General features: G+C 36.5%; 1 pseudogene; it reads right to left on the reverse strand.

Moving 5' to 3' along the window:
• Nucleotides 1-23024, reverse strand: part of LOC134381765 (cytochrome P450 2C9-like) — a 29416-nt pseudogene extending 6392 nt beyond the window's left edge.
• Nucleotides 23025-23442: the final 418 nt, after the last annotated feature.

Raw genomic sequence — 23442 nt, forward strand, 5'->3', positions numbered from 1 at the left:
CATTCTACACTGAGTGGGCCTGTGCTGATAACAGGGCATATCAGCCATACATTCTGTGCCTCTATGTTAGCCCAGTGGGGCCCATCTCCCCCACTGCCTACAGCAAACGCTTCCCATGGGATGGGCCATGCACCTGTCCCTTTCAATGACTCACCAGCCTCTGAGTGGCTCCTTTTTCAGTTGTCTGTGGACCCTCACTTCGATGTGGTTCCATGGGAACCCTGTTAGTGGTCTTGCTGGCCTGTGGCCAAACAAGGCCCTCTTCTCCCCTGAAGCCTCGAAGCAACTTCATATGAAGGGCACAGCTGTGGCTTTTGCTAGCTTTTGCTCCATGTGCTCACCAGGGCCAGTCTTGAAGTGACCTGGGCTTGAAATGCTGGGAGTGGTCCATTTTTCTCTCTTCATGCCTTCTTCCTTTATATTCTCCATAGGTCTCTCCTCCTCTTTCCCTGAGCTCTAGCAGCCCCAGCTTGACTGTTGTTGCATTTTAATAGTTATCATTTGGTTGATTTGTGGGAAAGAGTGATGCTGAGGACCATCTATTCCGCCATGTTGACTGCAAGTCATATCTCTATTCTTAACCATCATTTTAACAGTTCATTTCATATAAACAAACAAAAAAGAATGCAATACTTTGCAACTCTCTTCCTCTGTCAAAAATTTACATAAGTTCAATATTGCCTGCAGACTCATTATGAAATTATGCCAAAGCTAATATGGCAGCAAAACATAGGATGGATTATATGGAAAGAAATGGAATCACAAAGACACAATAGGACCAGCTCTGTTGCATTCCAGAGGCAACAGGCAGCTAGATCTAGGGAGCAGGGCAAGAATAAATAGGAATATACAGATTGAAGAGGGATTACAATCAAGAAGACAGAGAGCTGAGATATTAATAGCTCATATGGAATAAAGGAGAGAATGGGGTAATGCAGGTGCCAAGGCTAAGGAAATAATTGGATGGAGCTCTCAGAAATTGGAAGTTGGGAGAGGCTAGTTGACATGGACAATGAAGTAGAGCTTAGGACTGAGAAGGAGATGTAACAGAGAATTGACAACATGAGGGAAGTTTTAAATATTGAGTACAGGGGATTAGTAAAATACAAATATGTATTTTCTAATTAGGTCCTAGGCCAGCGTTAAATTAATGATGCTTTTATAATCTCCAGGTGACCTGTGACATATCTAATATTATGTAATCAACACCATTAAAATAAACTAAACACTCCCAACACCTGTACTTGCTAGACAAAGACATTAATCTCCCTTCATAATATCAGCTTCACACTGTTTTCTGAGCTTAAGTTAAAATTAGACTTGTCAGTAAGAAAATCAATGCATTCATAAACCGATATTAATATTCACATCTATTGAAATTAATTTGGAGATTTAATGGTGACACAAACATAGCTTATCATGATTAAGCTAGTCTATGTAAATAATTGTTGCAGGACATTAAAGAAAGCCTAAACAAATGGAAAGATATTCCCTGTCATAGAAAGAAACACTAATATTATTATGATGGCATTACTGAAGTAATGTGACCAAGATGATAGATCAGGAAGTTCAAGAATGGAGTCAAGTTCTCCACCAAAACAGCCATTAGCCTAGCATAATCTGTCTAAAAAAAAACTATTTTGGGCGCTTGGAACCTAGTCAAACACTTGCAGCATCCAGGGGAATGATAAAGCTTGATAAAGAATGTATCTGGTAAATTTTAGAAAATTTGGCATCTCACATGCGAGGGAGCTTCAAAAGTTTGTGAAAAAAATAGAACTAAAAGATAATAGAATCATCGCAAAAACTTTTGAAGACCCCTCATAGAGGCTAGCATTCTTCATACTCCAGTTCAATGGCAGGTAGTTTTGTAGACAGTGCATTATGTTGCAGTGCAAATTCCTGGTCCCAGGCTGAGCAGTAGGGACATTTTCCTTCAAAAACAAGGGTTTTGAATCTGATGGCTGGTGGGATGGCACAAAGACTGGCCATTCTTTCAATCCCCATAGGCTTGAACAACTTATTCAGTGGCATTGGATGAGATGATTTCAAAACACAGAATGGTGTTTTCCTTTTTGAAAAACAGTTGGATATAGGGACTTAAGAAAATCTCTGTAAAGGCACCGACTGACTGCGCAGACAACAGAACAGAGATTCAAGTAATCAAAGATGACAATAAATATAGACTTGGTAAAATTAATTTGTAAAAGTAACTAATAAATGGATGACTTCAGCCTTCATCAAGTAATAAAACAATTGCAGGAATAGGGGAAAATCTTATTTCCAGAGTTAACACATTACTAAGTATTTGATGTTCGGTTCTCAAGGAAACATTACACAGCATACAAAGAAACAAGTAATAGTACATATTAACAGCTCAAAACTGAATTTGAAAGAAATCATCAAGGACGAAGCCCAAATATTGGAATTATTAGATAAAATCTTCACATTAAATGTCTTAAATATCTTCAAAGAGCTGAAGAAAACCATGCACAAAGAAAATTAGGAGAGCAAAAATGTCAGGAATATCAATAATAAGAAAAAGATTCTTAAAAACAAAAAAATAAAAATTCTGGAGTTAAAAATACAATAGAAGATAGAAAAAAAAATCACCAGAGTTCAGCAGCAAACTTCTAAAAGGAGAAAAACTAAACCAGCAAGCATAAAGACATGACAACAGAAATGATCCAGTCTGAGTAGCAGAAAAGAAAATGGCTTTAGGAAAAAGGAACTGTGCGAAAGGGACCTATGGAATTTCATTATGTAATAGTAAGAGTAGGGGAAAATCGGGGTGGGAGGTAGAAAAATATTTGGAGAGATAACAGCTGAAAACTTTCCAAATCTGATTTTAAATCAGAAAAACATAAATATACACTTCTAGGAAGCTTAATAACCTCCCCAAATGATAAAACCATAAAGACCCTTACCAAGGCATATTTTCAACAAACTGTCAGAAATCTAAAACAAAGAGCATGTTAAAAATTATCAAGAGAGGAATGACTCATCACATACAAGGGATCCTCAATATGAATAAAAGTCAATTTTTCTTCAGAAGCTATGGAGACCAGAAATCAGTGGAATGCTATATTTAAAGTGCTCACAGACTGTCCAACCCATGTAGGAAACTGTTGTGAAGCTCACACATCTGGGCTACTAAATGGGATCACCAGCTTCATCCTACAGAGAATTCTGAAGGGGCCCAGTCCTAGCTCCAGCCACTCTTGCTACAGGCAAGAAACTGTCCCACATATGCAAAAAAAAAAAAAAATGCTGGGAAACATGCACATCTAGGCCACTGTGTCAGGCTCACCAACTTTATGTTCGAGTGCACTCAGAGGGAACCCAGTCTCAGGTCCAGCCCCTCTTGCTGCAGTCAGGAAATTATTCTTCCAATGCAGGATATTGCTGGGAAATGCTCTCCCACATGGGCCAAAGGGACAGGATTCTGAACTCGAGTTCATGGCCAGGTTTCCACACAGCTCATGTAACTTCCTTGAAAATACCCCAGGTGCATCTGGGACAGGATGCCACACCAAATTCAGAGCCTTTGAAAGTCTCATGGCAAACCTGGGCTTAGAGCACCCTGCAGAACTGAAACAGATGCTGTAGTAAAATGCTCTAAAAACAGCCAGTTTGCTTAGATTTCTGTATGGGCCCAATGAAGAAAGAATGAGTGCAAAGTCAGTCAGAAAAGGCAGAAATAAATACCTATCTCTTCAATGCACAGACACAAACATCTATACACAAGCATCAACAACAATCAGACGATTATGACTTCACCAAATGGACAATACAAGTTGATAGTGACAGACCTGAAAGAGATGAAGAGGTGAGATTTGTCAAACAAGGGATTCAAAATAGATGTGTTAAGAAATATTAGTGAATTTGAAAAAACACACTGAAACAATTCAGAAATTTATCAGACAAATGTAAAAGAGAGATTGAAATAAGAACAACAAAAACATCAAACAAATTCTGGAGCTAAAAATTACATATAATGACACAAAAATGCAATAGAGAATATAAACAGCAGTATTGGTCAAGCAGAAGAAGGAATCAGTGAATTCAAAGACAGGCTATTTGAGAGTGCGTAATCAGAGGAGAAAAAAAGAATTTTAAAAAAGAAGAAAGCATAAGAGACTTGGGGTTCAGGAGGGAGTAGAGAAAGACAGAAGGGTAGAAGTCTGTTCAAAGAAATAATAAGAGAAAACTTGAAAAACTTGGAGAAAGATATAAATATTCAGGTACAGGAATTTCAACATTCACCAAAGAGATTTAACCCCCAAAAAACTACCCCAAGATGTATTGTAATTAAATTCTTATAGGACAAAAACAAAGAGGCTCTGAAAGCAGAGCAGCATGGGAAAAGAAGCAAATAACACATAAGGCAATTCCAACATGCCTGGCAGCAGTCTTCTCAGCAGAAATGTCGCAGGTCAGGATGGAGTTGGATGAAAAATTCAGACTGCCACAAGGAAAAAAGCCACCATTCAAGAATGCTGTACTCAACAAAGCTAACTTTTGGAATTAAAGAAGATATAAAGACTTTACCAGACAAACAGAAGCTAAGGAAATTTATCACCACCAGAATTTTCCTACAACAAGAGCTAAGGGAGCTCTTCAAACTGAAAGAAAAGAATGTTAATGTGTAAAAAAGAGAACCTACACTGGTAAAAGTAAGTATACAGACAAATTCGGAATAGTCTAGTACTAAAATTAAGGTGTTTAAACCGCTTATATTTTAGTGTGAAGATGAAAATAGATTAAACTATAAATAATAATAATAACTAAAATAATTTTTAAGAGATAGACAATACAAAAATGTGTAAATTGTGACATCAAAAATTCAAAATGTGGAGGAAAGTGGAGTTAAAGTGTACAGATATTTTTTTCTTTTTTATTGCTATCAAAATTAAGTTGTTAACAGTTTAAATAATTTGTTATAACTATAGAATGTTTTTGTATCATGGTAACCACAAAACAGAAACCTATAATGCATACACTAAAAATAAAAACACAAAAAGATTCAAATATACTACTAGAGAATATCGCCTATATAGTAAGTGTAAGAATACGGTAAGAGGAAGGAAGGAAATAGTATTTGCAATACAAATAAAACACAAGTAACAAAATGTCAGTAGTAAGTACACAGTTTTCAAAAATTGTCTTGAAAGTAAATGGATTAAATTCTCCAATTAAAAGACATAGAGTGTCTAAATGGATAAAAGAAAAAACAACCAACTTATATGCTGCCTACAATGGACTCATTCAACTGCTGAGAAAACCCATAGGCTGAAAGTCAAGGGATGGAAAAAAGATATTCCTTTTAAATAGAAACCAAAAGAGCAGGACTACCTAAAATTATGTGAGATAAAATAGACAGTCAAAAATGTAAAAAAAGAAAAGACAACAAACGTTATACTATAATGATAAAAAGGTCAATACAGAAGGAGGATATAACAAATAGAAATATGTATGCACCCTGAGGAAACTCCAAACTGTTTTCCATGATGGCTGCACCAATTCCCACCAAAACAATGTAAGAGAGTTCCTATTTCTCCACAGCCTCAACATCATTTGTTAATTTTTGTCTTGTTGATAACAGTCATTGTAACTGGACTGAGATGTTATCTCATGGTGTTTTTAATTTGCATTTCTCTGATGATTAGTGATGCTGAGCATTTTTCATGTGCTTATTGGCCATTTATATGTCTACTTTTGAGAAATGTCTGTTCAGGTGCTTTGCCCATTTTTTAATTGGGTTGTTTGCTCTTTGTTTTCTTTTTGCTGTTGTTGTTTGAGCTCCTTATATGTTCTGGATATTATCCCCTTATCTGATGTGTGGTTTGCAAATGCTTTTGCTCATTCTGTGGGTTGACTCTTCCCTTTGTTGATAGTATCCCATGCTTTGCAGCAGCTTTTTAATTTGATGTAGTCCCATTTGTTTATTTTTCCTTTTGTTTCATGTGCCTCTGTAGTCTTGCACAAAAAAAGCAGTGCCCACTCCCATTTTGAATAGTGTCTGCCCTATGTTTTCTTCTAGTAGGTTCATAGTTTCAGATATTAAATTTATATATTTGATCCATTTTGAGGGGTTTTTATGTGCATATGGTGAGATAATGAGTCCAGTTTTAATTTTCTACATGTGAATGTCCAGTTTTACAGCACCATTTATTGAAGAGGCTATTCTTTACGGGGTGTATATTTTAGGTATTGCTTTCTAAAACCAGATGGCTGCAAATGTTTTGGTTTATTTCTGGGCTCTCTAAGCTGTTCCATTGGTCGATGTCTCTGCTTGGTGCCAGTATCATGCTTTTTGAGTTCCTATATATTTATAGTATATTTTTAAAGTCAGGAAGTATGATACCTCCAACTTTGTTCTTTTTGTTCAAGATTTGGTTATCTCTAAGGGGTCTCTTGTGGTTCCATACAAATTTTTAGATCATTTTTTCTATTTCTGTGAAAATCATCATTGGTATTTTGATAGGGATTGTATTGACGATGTTAATTCTTCCAACCCATGAACATGATATATCTTTCCATTTTTTTCTGTCCTTTTCAGTTTATTTTTCCAGTATTTTATAGTTTTTCTTGTAGAGGTCTTTCACTCCTTGGTTACATTTACTCACTACTGGGTATATAGCCAAATGAAATGAAATCAATATACCAAAAAGAAACCTACACTCCTGTGTTCATCACAACACTATTCACAATAGCCAGGAGATAGAATCAACCTAAACATTCATCAAGAGATGACTTAGTTAAAAAAAAAAACTGTGGTATATACACACAATGGAATACTATTTGGCTATAAAAACATGAAATCCAATCATTGCAGCAACATTAATGGAACTGGAAACATCAAGTTAAGTAAAATAAATAAAGCACAGAAAGACAAATACAATATGATATCACTCAAAAAGTGATTCTCATTGAACTAGACAGTGGAATAATGGTTACTAGAGGGGGGCAGAGGGAGAAGAAGCAGTGGACTAATAGGTACAAAACTAGGCTAAATACCCTATGTGAATCATTGTGCAGTATATTCTTGTATTGAAACAACACAATACCCCACATATGTACGAGTAAATGTTAAAATAAAGAGAAGGATTATATATACACCCAACATTAAAGCAGCTAAATATATATAGCAAATATTAATAAAACTAAAAAGATAGAGAGACTGCAATACAATAATAGTAGGTGACTTCAACACCCCATTTTCAACAATGGACAGATTACGCAGACAACAAATCATCTAGGAAAAGCAAGTTAAACTATATTCTAGATCTAATGGACCTAGCAGAAATTTATAGACCATCCATGCTATAGCTTCAGAATACACATTTTTCTGAACAGCATTTGTATCATTCTTCAGGATATATCATGTGCTAGAAAAGAAGAAATCAAACTGTCCCTGTCAGCAGAGGAAATGATCTTGTATATAGTAAACCTAAGGCTTCACCAAAAACTATTAGAACTAATAAATGAATTTAGAATGATGGCAAAATATTTTTTGCTTAAGTGTTTTGAATGTTTTTTTTTAATTGAAAGATAATTTATTATATATATTCATGAGGTGAAAAGTTGACTATAAGTATTTGTGATCAATATGTGGTGATCAAATCAGGATAATTAGCAAATTTTTCTTTGTGAAACATAGTCATTCTTTGTATCCATTAACCAAACTATATACCAACAGCAAACTACCGGAGAAGCAAATCAAGAAAACAATCCTAAATTAACAACAGCTCCACAAATAAATAAATAAAATACCTAATATTAGGTGAAATATCTCTACAAGGAAAATGATAAAACACTAATGAGAAACGAAGAGGACACATAAAAATGGAGACACATTCTATGTTCATTGATTAGAAGAACTAATATTGTTAAAATGACCATACTACCCACAAAGATCTAAAGATTCACTGCAATTCCGATCAAAATGCCAATGACATCTTTCACAGAAATAGAAAAAAAATCTAAATTTCAAATGATACCACAAAAGATCCTGAATATCCAAGGCAATGCTGAACAAAAAGAAGAAAGCTGAAGGCATCATACTACCTAACTTCAAAATAGAAAGATCTTCTAAAAGTTCATGGAAAGAAATGTATTGTCTTTTAATTCTATTTTTCCACACACTTTTTGAAGGATCTTCATATACTACAAAGCTATAGCAATCAGAAAAGCTAGGACCTGGCATGAAAAGACACAAGACCAATGGAATAAAATAGAAAACCCCAAAATAAATCAATTTATTTATATCCAACTGGTTTATGACAAAAATAACAAAAACACACAAGGGAAAATGACAGTGTCTTCAACAAATTGTGCAGGAAAAATTAGATACCTTCATGCAGAAGAATGAAATGAGACCCCTATCTCTCTGTGTATACAAAAATCAACTCAAAATATATTAAACACTTAAATGGAAGAACTGAAACTATGAAACTACTAGAAGAAAACAAGTGAAAAGCTTTATGCTATTTGTCTGGGTAAGGAGTTTTTTTGGATAAGACTTCAAAAGCACAGCCAAAAAAACCCCAAAAGTAGACAAATTAGGTTATATCAAACTAAAAATATCAGCACCAGAAAAAAAATATCAGCAAAGCAAAGAAACAGCATACAGATTTGGTGGAAATATTTGTAAGCTATGCATCTGACAAGGAGTTAATATCCAGAATATATGAGAAACTCAATAGCGAAAAAGAAATTCGAATTGAAAATGGGCAAAAGACCTGAATAGATATTTCTCAAAAGAAGATATGCAAATAGACAACAGGTGTATGAAAGTTCAATATCACTAACCATGATGGAAATGCTCCTACCCTACTCAGTGTTTACTGGAAAATTCTATGGTCTCCAATATTCTCCCCCCTTGAAATAGATATTCTCTTCCTAAATCAGGATATTTCTGCCAAGTAATATGACAAAGAGGTCACTAAATGTTCATTGTAGCACAAGTTTGTGAGTAATGGAGGCCTCCAAAAAGGGACTGGATGTCCATTGAATGACATGGGCTTTCTTGGAAAGTTAACCAAGTACTCTATAGAAACAGCCTTGGTGTTTAGTAGAAAAACCACACTTGTCTGAGAGCTAACAGGCATGAAAGCCAGCCCCATATTTGGGCATACTTTTCCTGTGTGTAAAATAAAGGACTGAGCCATTTTTGCCAGGTAGGTATTCCATGATGCTCTGGGCAAGACTGTGGTATCTATAGCAAGGGTTTCACAGTGGTTTTCATGTGTATGTAGAATTTTGGACTCATCAGGAAAAAGAGCATAAGTGCCAAAAGAAAGGATCTTGATCTTACCTGCATCCATGGAGAGCTCAGATACCCATGATTTTCACTGATTTTTTCCATCAAGTTTAGAAAATTCTGATCTTTATAATCAAAATGATTCTGGAACACAATGGAGCAGATCACATTGCAAGTAGCACAGCCCAGAAAAAAATGTGGGATCACAGGGTGAGGCTAAAAATTGGAAACAATTTTAAAATATCATTAAAATACACATGTAAAATACTTTATTTTTGTTAGCAGGTGCTATGGGTTAAAAGTGTCCCCCAAGATCAACGCATTGGAAATTTCATCTGTATTGTAACAGTGTTAAGATGGTGGGAAATTCTATTTTGGTAATTTAGAGGTGGGGCCTTTAAGAGGTGATGAGATTGTTAGGGCTATAATCTCAAGTATGAATTAATCCATTGATGGTTTAATGGGTGGTCAGGGTGTGGTTATGATGGCTTTATAAGGAGAGCAAGTGAGTAGGTCAGCTCTCTCTTGGTTCAGGGTATTCACCAGGTGTGTTCCCTGGACTTCCCAACATCTGCAAATGTAAGAAATAAATTGTATTTCTTTATAAATTATCCAGTTTCAAGTATTCTGTCATAAGCAACAGAAATGTATTAAATACAAGAGGTAAAGGTAACTTAGAAATTTTAAGACCTGTCTTACTTACAAATTACCTTAACAGAAAAAAAAAATTCAGTACATGTAAAATCAACACACTACTCTCACCTTAAACATGAGTTGGCCATTACAACCTAGCTAGTTAAATCGTGATATTTTAAATAATCAATTCAGATCCACTTCCTTTTTTTACACTTGTGCAACACAGGGTGTCTCTCACTTTGGAAAGAATAGAAGATATCTTTTAAAAACCTAATAATTCAAATTTTTTTAGCAGAATCACATCTGTCTGCAAAGCTTGTAGACTGTAAAGCACTGAAAGAGAAAGAGACAATAGAAGGGTACCTGGAAGCTTTATATATACAATGAATGTGTAAGAATTGTGTGTTAAACCAGTAGAGATGAACTAAAGAGAGAAAGACTATAGTTGAATTCATATATTTGAAGGTACAAATGTGAAACGCAGAATGCATAAATGTTATATGAGAAGAAAACTGATATAAATGAGCAATAAGTATAATATGGATTTGTTTGTCTAAAAAGTTAATATGACAAATTTTTCTTTCAAATATGAATCCCAGATAAGGCAAACAAAAAAAGTAAAATAGAGCCCTTTTATTTTTCATTTCAATGGTTTTTTGTTTGTTTGTTTGTTTGTTTTAAATAAACTGCCTTCTTTATTTATTTTTTATTTATTTTTTATTTATTTTTTATTTATTTTTATTTTTTAGCTTACAAACAGAAATTTATTTCTCACAGTTTGGGAGGCTGGGAAGTCCAAGATCAAGGCACTAGTAGATTTAGTGCCTCGCGAAGGCCCATTTCCTGGTGCATAGGTAGGATCTTCTCTCTGTGTCCTCACGTACTGGAGGGCGCAAGGCAGCTCTTTGGGGTGTCCTTTTTCTTTTTTTTTTGCAAATTAAAATTGTTTTTATTACCCTAACTAATTTTTTTTAAATTGTATTTTGTCGATATAGAATGTGGTTGATTATTGTGGCCCATTATCAAAGCCTCCCTCCCGCCTCCCTCTCCTCCCTCCCACCCAACAATGTCCTTTCTTAAACTGCCTTCTTTAGTAGGTAAATAACCATCACCTCCAATCATTCTCCAAATTTAGTTTATTAAGAAAAAGCCTCCTTTATTGAATTCTGGTATATTGTTCTGTACAGCCATCAACAGAATAGAATAGTATGTATTAATAAATTATAAAATTTGACTATCAGGCCAAATCCGTCCTGTGACAGGTAAAGAAATTAAATTACAGAAAAAGTTTTCTTTTTTTTGGTGTGGGATTTACAAACTAAAATTGCTGTAATCAATGATCAATAAACTTTTTATGTACTGCCCTACCAAATTTACATCTATGGACCCTAAATAAAGGTGACTTGAATCCAAAGTGTTCTGAATAACTGGCAAGGATTTGAACAATAGGAAAACTGTTGAGTTAGCTGCTTTAATGCCAGGCTTATTTAAACACTACAGGGCTCTAAGCTCTAAGCTTTGAGAAAAAGTTTACTTCAGCTTGGGGGGTGGAGAGTACTTTGGGATGTTTTGGGGACCATGTGTGCTGTGTAAATGTGTGTGAGTCAGTCACAGGTAAAATCTGATTTTTCAGTCTTTCCTTTAAATTCATTTGGAAGAGAGATTCTAAAAATAAGGGAATTTGAAATCCAAACTGACAATCAGATACATTGTGACAAGCAACTCATAGTTTAGGAGAATCAACAATGGGAGGAAAAGAATTACCATAAATTATTTATTACCACAAATCTGTTAATGCATACCACCTATAGACAGACAAAGATAGGCTCTCTATAGCTAAAAAGACACTCTTTTTACTAAACAGAACCAAAAAGCCATATTAGGATGAGGGGTTAAACACCCATTCCCAAGCTTACAACATATATGTGTGTGTTACTAACTGTCATTAGGCTTCTCTCTCCTGTAATCAAGCAGAAACCAGCTACTGGAAGATATTGTCAAATAAATTGCAGCTAGAAAACTTCTACTCTGGTCTTAAATAGTCCACCTGGTTCCAGTCAATGAACCTCCCCTCATTCATGGGTTCCCCACTACACTTCCATTTGGACAGAGACTTGGCCTTCCCAATATTCCTCTCCTTATAAGAGCTGAAAGTCCAGACTAACTCTGGCCAATCTAAGAGACTGGGCACTAGGTGTCTTCCATACCCTACAGTTACCTCTTTATGTCAGAGATGAATTCTACCTCATTTTAACACTAAATCTCCTCCCCAAAGTAAGCATGGGACATATGTTACGTGTATGTTTACTCACTGTGCAAGTGCATAACTTCCCTCACAAATATTCATAGAATTCCTCCAACTGGCTGAATATGTATGTAAAGCTGACCCTGCAAGGCATAAAAAAACAGTTCTTCCCTCCCTTCTTAGAGATCACATTTTCAGTTTTCCCTGGAATGCATCTTCCCCAATCTGCAGATTGTTTCTCTTCTGGAAAGATTGTTTCTCTTCTTTAAAATAAGTCTCCCTTTTTTTTCTTTAGCTGATTACATGGTTCTTCTGTTAACAAATTCAACAATCAAAAGGAAAATGATATGTGAAACAAATACAGAAGAAAATTACACTTAGGGATGAAAGAGTTAAAGAGGTTATTAATGATAGTTTAATTCTAGTTAAACAAATTATTTTATAAATTGATATTTGTGTATTTTATACAATCATAGCATCATGATATAGCATAGATGTACTCAAAATATATAAATCAATAAAGGAAGTAGTGGGTAGTGAGAAATAACTATTGCAGACATCTTTTAAATAAGGTGCATTTACAAAATAATAAATGATAAGAATTGTATTGACATATAGCTAAGCAATTAAATTTACACATAGCTTAATTATTGGCTGGAAGTATAGGCCTGGAAAAAACATCAGACACATCAGTGAGGTTGGCCGTACAAATACAGTTCAATTAGGTGAAAGCATATGCCACTTGGTTCATGCTCCAAAGGAAAGTCATAATATAATGATAAAAGGATCTATCCAGCAAGTGGCTATAACAATCATAAATATGTATGCACCCAACACCAGAGCACCTAGACATATAAGGCAAACACTCATAGACTGAAACAGATATATATACCCCAATAAAATAACAGATGGGGGCTGAGCCCGTGGCGCACTCAGGAGAGTATGGCGCTGGGAGCACAGCGACTGTCCTGCTGTGGGTTCAGATCCTATATAGAAATGGCCCGTGCACTCAGTGGGTGAGTTCCGGTCACGAAAAAGACAAAAAAAATGAAAAATAAAATAACAGATGGGGATGTCAATATCCCTCTCTTAACATCTGGCAGATTATCTAAGCAACAAATCAACAGGGAAACACAGGATTTGAACCACACTTTAGACCAATTGGACATGGCATACATCTATAGAACATTACATGCAAAATTCCAGAATATACATTCTTCTCATCAGCACATAGAACATTCTCCAGGATAGGCCACATGTTTGGCCACAAATCAAGCCTCAACAAATTTTTTAAAGTTGAACTCATTTCAAGTATCCTTTCAGATCAAAACAGATAAAAACCAGAAATCAGTAACAAGCAAAACTTCAGACACTATACAAATATATGGAAAATAAACAACATGCTCCTGAATGACCGAAGGGTCAAAGAATAAATTAAATGGGAAATCAAAAAAATTCTTGAATCTAATGAAAACAAAGATACATCATACTAAAACCTATGGGATACTGCAAAAGCCGTACTAAGAAGGATGATTATTGCAATAAATTCTTACATGAAAAGAATAGAAAGATTCTAAATAAACAACCTTATATGACCTCAAAGAACTAGAAAAATAAGAACAATCTAAATCCAAAATTAGTAGATTGCAAGAAATATTTATGATCAGAGCAGAACTAAATGAAACAGAAATCAAAAAAAAGAAACAAAAGATAAATTATACGAAAGATCAAGTGGGTTTGTTGAAAGGATAAAAAAATAGACAAAGCATTAGCTCATATAAGTGAAAAAAGAAGAGAGAAAATCAAAATAATAAAAATCAGAAATGAAAAAGGAGGTATTACAACCAATAACAGATATACAAGGAATATTTAGAAACTATTAGGAACAATTTATGTCAACAAACTTGAAAATCTGGAGGAAATGGATAAATTTCTGGACACATACAAACTACCAAGACTGAACCAAGAAGACAGAAAATCTCAATAGGCCAATAATGAGCCAAAAGATAGAAGCACTAATCAGCAGTCTCCCAACAAAGAAAAGCCCATGACCAGATGGCTTCACTGCTGAATTCTACCACATACTTAAAGAAGAATTAATACCAATCCTTTTAAAACTGTTCCAAATAGTTGAAACAAATCCCATTCTCACAAACTCATTCTATAAAGCCAGCATCACCCTGATACCAAAACCAGATAAACATATAACAGGAAAAAAGAAAAGAAAAAGAAAAAGAAAACTACAGGCCAATATCCTTGATAAACACTGACACAAAAATTCTCAAAAAAATGTTAGCAAACAGAATAAAGCAGGACATCAAAAAGATTATACATCATGATGTAAGGATGTCTCAACATATGAAAATCAATAAACGTGATACACCACATCAACAAAATTAAGGACAAAAACCATATGATCATCTCAATAGATGCAAAAAATGTATTTGACAAACTTCAACTTCTCCTTTTGACAGGAGATTAGGTATAGGAGAGTATCTCAATACAGGGAAAGCCATAAATGACAAACCCACCAACAGTATCATTCTGAATGGGGAAACACTGGGAGCTTTTCCTTCAAGAACAGGAACAAGGTAAGGATGCCCACTCTCACCACTCCTATTTAACATAGTATTGAAAGTACTAGCCAGAGCATCCGACAAGAGAAAGAAATAAAGGGCATCCAAATTGGAAAAGACAAAGCCAAACTGTCCCTGTTTGCAGATAACATTATCTTTCATACAGAAAAACCAGAAGACTCTACCAGAAAACTCCTAGAGATGATAAACGAATTCAATAAAATTGTAGGGTATAAGACTGATATACAGTATGGAGATTTCTGAAACAGCTACAGATAGAACAACTATAAGGGGCTTCTGGTCAACATGGCAGAATAAACAGTCCCCAGTGTAACTCTCTCCCACAAATCAACAAATTTACAACTATTAAAAAGCAATGATAGCCAAGCTGGGGCTGCTAGAGCTCAGGGAAGAGGAGGAGATACATACCAAGTTCATGAAGGCAAGAGAATCCATGATGAGAGAAAGAAAGGATCACTCCCACCATTTTGAATCCTGGCGTCTTCAAGGCTGGAGCTGGTGGACACATGGAGAAAGAGCTGGAAAAAGCCACTGCTGTGCCCTTTGTATGAATTTATTTCTTGGCTTCAGGGGAAAGGAGGTCCTTGGTGGCCCCTAGGCCAGCAAGACCGCTAACAGGATTTCCACGGACCCACAAAGGAGTGAGGCACCACTCTGAGGACAGTGAGTCATTGCAAGGGACCAGTGCATGGCCCATCCCACGGGAAGTGTTTGGAGTGTGGGAGGTGGGGTAGATGGACCTACTGTGGGAACATTGGGGTACAACATGGACAGCTGATCTGCCACCCTATCAATGCAGGGCCACTCTGTGGAGACTGGTCAGGAATACAGAACTGCAGGTGTACAATACAAACTGAAGTGCAGTTTACTGAAATGTCTCAGGTCCACACCAGAGTTTTCACACAACCCAGGTGCAGCAGAACTCACAAGACCTTTAAGTACATATAAGGTCAACAATTAAATCCTGAGGTGCACAAATAGCCTTCCCTAGGGGATAAGCAGCAAAGCAGCAATGTAGCTCAACTACAGTGTTCAAGTGCCAGTTCCCCCATATTAGAGGTAAGCAAAGGACAACAAATTAGTTCCAGTGCAGAGTTTAAGTGGTGGGAACAGCAAATAATCCAACAGAGAACTGAAAGAAAAAAACAAAACACCCACAGACCAGACACAAAGTTTGATATTATCTAGTAAAGGTCTCACATCACCAAAGAACACTAGAAGTACTGAGAGCCCCTTGGAGTCCCAAGCCAGGGAGGGCAGGAGGGCCGGGGGCCTCAGCCACAACCCCCCTACACCCACAACCAGCCAACCCACTACAACCAAGCCACAGCCAGAAATGCCCCAGGCTCCCAAGCTGGAGCAGTGGGGCAGGGTGGGGCAGAGAGCCTCAGACACACCCCACTGACATCTTCATCCAGCTCAGCAACAACTGAGCCACTGCTGGAAGCCCCCTGGTATCCCCTGCAGGAATGAGGGGGGTACCATGGGCCTCAACCATGCCCCCCCTCCTTCCTCTTTCTCTCACACTATTTCTTTCCTCCTTCCTGTTTACCCCTCTCACCAGCTGCTCTGCAACAATATCTTAGAATGTGGAAAATAATAATATAAATATATAAATAACCATATTAAAGAAAAAAAAAAGATCTACCGCATGATCCAGCCATCCCACTTCTGGGTATATGCCCAAAGGAATGGAAATCATCATGTCAAAGGGAAGCCTGCACTCCCACATTCGTTATAGCTCTATATACTATAACTAAAATATGGAACCAAACTAAATGTCTATCAGCAGACAACTGGATAAGGAAAATTTGGTATATGTACACAATCAAACACTCAGCCATAAAAAAAAAAAAATTAAATTCTACCATTTGCAGCAACATGGATGAGCTTGGAAAGAATTATTTTAAGTGAAATTAGCCAGGTGCAGAATGAGAAATTCTGCACGTCCTCACTCATAAGTGTGTACTAGGAAGGAAGGAAGGAAGGAAGGAAGGAGAAAAAGAGGGAGGGAAGGAAGAAAGAAAGAAAAAAAGAAAGGAAGGAAGGGAGAGTGGGAGGGAGGGAGGGAGGGAGGGAGGGAGGAAGGAAGGAAGGAAGGAAGGAAGGAAGGAAGGAAGGAAGGAAGGAAGGAAGGAAGGAAGGAAGGAAGAAAGGAAGGAAGGAAGGAAAGAAGGAAGGAAGGAAGGAAGAACACAATAGTACATTGATCTTTCAGAATAAAAGAACAAATCTGTGGTTCCTAGCAGTGGGGGTGAGGGTGGTGTTGAAGAGAGATTGGGTATGGAGTGAAAAGATTAATGAATGTATTAACAATATTGATTTGATCGATATATGTTGTACGCATGTGATGGTAGTCAACACTGTAGCCCAAATATATGTATAATTAGTTATGCTTCAATAAAAATATAAATAAAATAAAAAATAAATAAAATCAACATACAAAAATCAGATGTGTTTTTATGTGCCAACAACAAACTAGCAGAAAAAGATATCAAGAAAGCAAGATCATTTACTATTGCTACCAAAAAATAAAATAAAACAAAATGCTTACAAGTAAATTTTTAAAAGGAGGTGAAAGATTTCTACAAGGAGAACAACAAATCACTACTGAAAGAAGTTATAGAGGACACAAAAAGATAGAAGGACAATGAACTGGAAGAATTAATGCTATGAAAATGTCCATACTACCCAAAATGACCTACAGATTGAATTCAATCCTCATCAAAAATACCAATGACTTTCTTCACAGAAATAGAAAAGACAGTCCTAACATTCATATCATACAAAAAAAGACCCTGAATAGGCAAAGCAACCCTGAGCAAAAGAAATAAAGCTGGAGGCATTACACCACCTGAGTTCAAATTATACTACAAAGGGATTGTAACCAAAACAGCACTGTACTGGCATTAAAACAGACACGTAGACCAATGGAACAGAATAGAGAATCTGGAAATTATTCCACATAATTTCAGCCAACCGATCTTTGATAAAGGGACTGAGAACATACATTGGGGAAAGGACAGCCTTTTCAATAAATGGTGCTGGGAAAACTGGATATCCGTATGTAGAATAATGAAATTAGACCCATACCTCATGCCATATACATTAATCAACTCAAAATGAATTAAAAGCATAGATATAAGACCTGAAATTATAAAACTACTAGAAGGAAACTTAGGGAAAACTCATCAGGACATACGACTGGGCAAATACTTTATGAATAAGATTCAAAAGCACAGGCAAAAAAATAAATAAACAAACAAACCATATTATACCTAACTAAAAACCTTCTGCACAGCAAAGGACATAATCAACTGAGTGAAAAGACAACCTACAGAATAGCAGAAAATATTTGCAAACTATGCATGTGACAAGGGGTTTACTACCTAGAATACACAAGGAATTCAAGCAACTTAACAGTAAAAAAAAAAAAAACCAATTTAAAAAATGGGCAAAGGAGCTGAATAAATATTTGTCCAAGGAACACAAACAAATGGCCTATGGGTACATGAAAAATGCTCATCACTAAGCATCAAAAAAATGCAAATCAAAAGCACACTAAAATATCATCTCTCCCCTGTTAGACTGGCTATTATCAAAAAGACAGAGAATGACAATTCTGGTGAGAATCCATAGAAAAGGGGACCTTCTACACTGCTAATGGGACTGTAAGTTAGTACAGACTTTATGGAAAATAGTATGGAGGTTTCTCAAAGAGTTACACATGAAACTACAATACAATCCAACAGTCCCACTACTGGGTATATGACCAAATGAAAAGAAATCATCAGGTAGAAGGGAAACCTGCACTCCTATGTTTATTGCAGCTCTATTTACAATTGCCAAGGTATGAAACTAACATAAATGTCCATCAATGGATGACTGGATAAGGAAAATGTGGTATATACACACAATGGAATACTACTCTGCCATACAAAGAATGAAATTCTGCCATTTGTAGCAACACAGATGAACTTGGAGAAGATAACATTAAATGAAACAAGCCAGGCACAGACATAGAAATACTGCATGTCCTCTCTCATAGTGGGATCTAAAAAATAAGTAAACTTTAGCTCAGTTGGTTAGACTGTAGCCTCATAACACCAAGGTAATGAGTTGAAATCCTTGTACTGGCCAGACACACAAAAATAATAAAGAATATAAAAATAATTTTAAAATAGTAAAGAAAGAAAGAAACAACAAACACACTAATGGAACTTTCAGAATGAGAGATAAGAGGAGGGGAAGAAGTAGGAGGAGAGAGGTTTAGGGAGAAATTGGTTAATGGACATAAAAGAGGAGTACATTTTTTTTTTTTTTTTTTTTTTTTTAGCCTCCTACTTCATACAATCTTTATTTTTTTTTTTTTAATTTTATTTTGTCGATATACATTGTAGCTGATTAATGCTCCCCATCACCAAAACCTCCCTCCCTTCTCCCTCCCCCCTCCCCCCCAACAATGTCCTTTCTGTTTGCTTGTTGTATCAACTTCAAATAATTGTTGTTGTTATATCTTCTTCCCCCCCCCCCGGTTTGTGTGTGTGTGTGTATGTGTGTGTGTGTGAATTTATATATTAATTTTTAGCTCCCTCCAATAAGTGAGAACATGTGGTATTTCTCTTTCTGTGCCTGACTTGTTTCACTTAATATAATTCTCTCAAGGTCCATCCATGTTGTTGCAAATGGCAGTATTTCATTCGTTTTTATAGCTGAGTAGTATTCCATTGTGTAGATGTACCACATTTTCCGTATCCACTCATCTGATGATGGGCATTTGGGCTGGTTCCAACTCTTGGCTATTGTAAAGAGTGCTGCGATGAACATTGGGGAACAGTTATACCTTCGACTTGATGATTTCCATTCCTCTGGGTATATTCCCAACAGTGGGATGGCTGGGGTCGTATTAAAAGAGTTAAAAGACAACCAACAGAGTGGGAGAAAATATTTGCAAAATATACATCTGACAAAGGATTAATATCCAGAATATATAAGGAACTCAAACAACTTTACAAGAAGAAAATAAGCAACCCATTTAAAAAATGGGCAAAAGAGCTAACTAGGCATTTCTCTAAGGAAGATATCCAAATGGCCAACAGACATATGAAAAAATGCTCAACATCACTCAGCATCTGGGAAATGCAAATCAAAACCACATTGAGATACCATCTAACCCCAGTTAGGATGGCTAAAATCCAAAAGACTATGAACGATAAATGCTGGCGAGGCTGCGGAGAAAAAGGAACTCTCATACATTGTTGGTGGGACTGCAAAATGGTGCAGCCTCTATGGAAAATGGTATGGAGGTTCCTTAAACAATTGCAAAGAGGAGTACATTTTGTAATGCGAATTTGCCAACTATCCTGAATTCATCATCACATATTGTACACAAATACTGATGGTCAACTCTGTACTCCCAAAATATGTATAAACAATTGTGTTTCATTTAAAGAAAGAAGAAATAAAAAGGAAAAAGAAAAGAAAGAAAGAAAAAACAAGGGTCTGAGGGTCTGATAAAGTCATTCTCACCATGTTTATCTGCCTAGTATTCTCTGATAAAATGTTCTGGAATAGGTAACCTATATTTATGATATGCAGATAACATCACTCTTTAAGTCTTTCAGAAAATGAACTCAAAACCCATATTCATAATTTCTGATTTGAAAACAAACAAATAAAGTTCAGGAGAATAAAGGATTAAATGGTCTTTCACCCACACTCTATGCACAATCTTACCTGTACACACACAGCACAGATACGCAAAAGCTCTCTTGGCTCTCTGCTTCACACCATCCCTCCTCCATGTGAGGACTGACAGCCACTGCCTGTAATGAAAGATCTAGCTGCTCCTGAGATGTTTCCAAGGATGTCACTGCAGGAGAGAGCAGTCTGTTACAGTCAGCACTACAGAGCAATGAGGCACCCACCGTTGGTTTTTCTCAGCTCCTCCACAAGGCAGCGGGCTTCCTCTTGAACACGGTCCTCAATGGTCCTCTTTCCAATTCCCAAATTCCGCAGGGTCATGAGCGAGAAGCGCTGGGTCTCTTTCCATCTCTTTCCATTGCTGAAAATGATTCCTCACAGACAGGGCGCAGAATCTAGGAAGGAGATCCCAGGCAAGGAGGAGCAAATGGACACTTGGCAGCCACATGTCTGGGCCAAGGTCTGCCTGAGGATGTCTTTACATCTCTGTTTTCAGCTCTCCCACCCCCATTACCAATGCTGACACAGGCACACGCACACCTACCATGTCCTTTACTAATTCTGTCAATCACTGGGTGACTGCCTCTTCCAGAAAACTCCTCTCCCATATCGATCAGGGCTTCCTTCACTGCTTCATATCCATGCAACACGACCGTGGGCTTCATGCCAAAATAAACAGTGAACACAGGGCCAAAGACTTTTTAGAACTGGGAAAGGAGATGAAACTCACAGCGAAATAAGTGATGATATGGTTCATATATTGTGCCGGATTCAGACATATTATAATTTCATTCTGTATACTTTTATTCTACTACACACAGCTTCATATAGTTCTCATTTATGTATAAATAGGGCTGTGATTTTTATAGCTGCCACTTATAGATGACCTATGTTGTGTCATATAATGCTCAAGCAATTGGTAAACAGATTACAATTAATCCTTAAACCACCATATTCAGCAGGTATCTGTATCCTGTTATAAGGCAAAAAGCTGAAGTTAGAGAATTTTAAATTCATTCTCAGTGCCCCACAGTTAATGCACAGAAGACCAAAATTTGATCCTCTCCTAATTCAACGTCTGATTCTGAGCAATTTATCAGGCCCATGTGCTCACCTTGAGACCATTACTCATCTGATGGCTTCAGGATCCCCTTTTACCATAACGATCTTCAATCAGTAGACCTGTGATAAACACTAGCAATCTTCAGTTATAAAGTCACCCCAGGTGATTCTAATAACCATCCCAGTTTGGGACCTGCTCGTATTACCAGCAAAGACACAGTGAGCACCACAAGGGCAGCACCAGGACATCCAGCATCTCCTGGAAGAACAATTTCTAACATCCTCCAGCAATTTTGGACACAGACAGCAGGTTTGTGCAGAAACCAAAAACTTCTGATACCACCAAGTCATTCACTTATGCTGGTCCTGAGCCTATAGCTATTTCCTCAACATCAGAGAAAATAAATTGATTCTTCACAGAACTAAAATTTCCGTGTCTACTAGGGCTACAAAGTGGAGTGGGGGGAAGAGGTAGGGAGACTGGGGAATAACTGTGTGGGGACAAGGGGTACAAGAGTAATTTCTGGTAATGGGTATGCCCCCAGTATGAATCTGTCCTTCACATCATGGGCAGGAGGGGTGACAATTAGATTTGTATCTCATGAATAATTTTTTTTTGATAGAAGAGACAAAAAAGAGAAAAAAAGAAAAAAAACATTCCATGACTATTCTGAATAAAACACAGGAAATTATAACTGATGACTTTTTAATGAAATCTCTAATCACAAACACATGCTTCCCTTACCATTTACCTTCAGCAGGAAATTACAGAAAATGGCTATAAAACAAAGGGAAGCAGCACTCCCAGTGTTTGCCACTTTATTACTTTAATTCTACCACACAAGAGCCTAAGTGTTTCTCTACTCACAAAATTCATTACTTCCACTATTTCTGAAAAAGAGAGACTGAAATAGGCAACAGAAACATCAATGTTTATAGGGAGCATTTTGCTTTATGAAGATCAATTATGTATTTTTGTTATATACACTATTGAAAAATTATAGTACATATTTACGAGGTATAAAATGTACTATGATTTTTAATACAACGGGGAATGATTAAATGAAGCTAATTAACATAACGATCCCCTCTAATATTTAACTTTTTTGTGATGAGAATATTAGATATTTATTCCCTTATTGATATTTAAATGTACAGTACTAAATTTTTACCTAAATCCTGTATACTATGCAATTGATCTAAAGAAGAATCAGACGTTCCTCCCACCTAAGACTTCATACTACAATGATCTATTACCATAGTGTGCTCCCAAAAATATATTTATTTTAAAGTGGGGTCAATATACTTACTCTTTGCAAACCACTGAAGGAGCATAAAGCATACTTACATTGTTTAAAGATTTGCTGATGTCCTTAACATCCATCTGTAGGATATTTCCAATAATTAGGATAGGAGTGGGGCCCGGTGGGAGCTTCCCTCTCCCAGAGCTCTGTCTCCAGACTGAAAGGAGAAGCAAACAGGAGAGACAGAGCACCAGGACCACCAACAGATCCATTGAAGCCATCTATTCATATAAGACATCTATGATCTTACAATCCAAAGCTTTTATAACACTTCATGCTAATTCAGTATGCTCCTCTATGACATATAAAGCAATCACTAAACTAGATCCACTTATGTGCTGCTGAGTGGACTTTGGCCCAATGAGAGATAAAAATAGAATGTTTTCAAATCTTGTTGTTTCTTTCCAGTGCTTACTCTGGACATTCTTGTTTAATTGCAGTGGGCTGGAGCTCCGGTATTGGTAATAAAAGAAAAAAAAAAAAATGGGTGACTCCAATGTGTAGTTGTAATTGAAAACCCCCAAAGTAAATCATTTGATGCAAGAAAATTACTAAAAATTCTAGATTCTCAGATTAATGACCAGTTGGGAATTTATGACTTTGAGGCTAATAAAGACTATTATTGTATTC

Source organism: Cynocephalus volans, chromosome 7, assembly GCF_027409185.1.
Source record: "Cynocephalus volans isolate mCynVol1 chromosome 7, mCynVol1.pri, whole genome shotgun sequence".
Taxonomy (NCBI): Eukaryota; Metazoa; Chordata; class Mammalia; order Dermoptera; family Cynocephalidae; genus Cynocephalus; species Cynocephalus volans.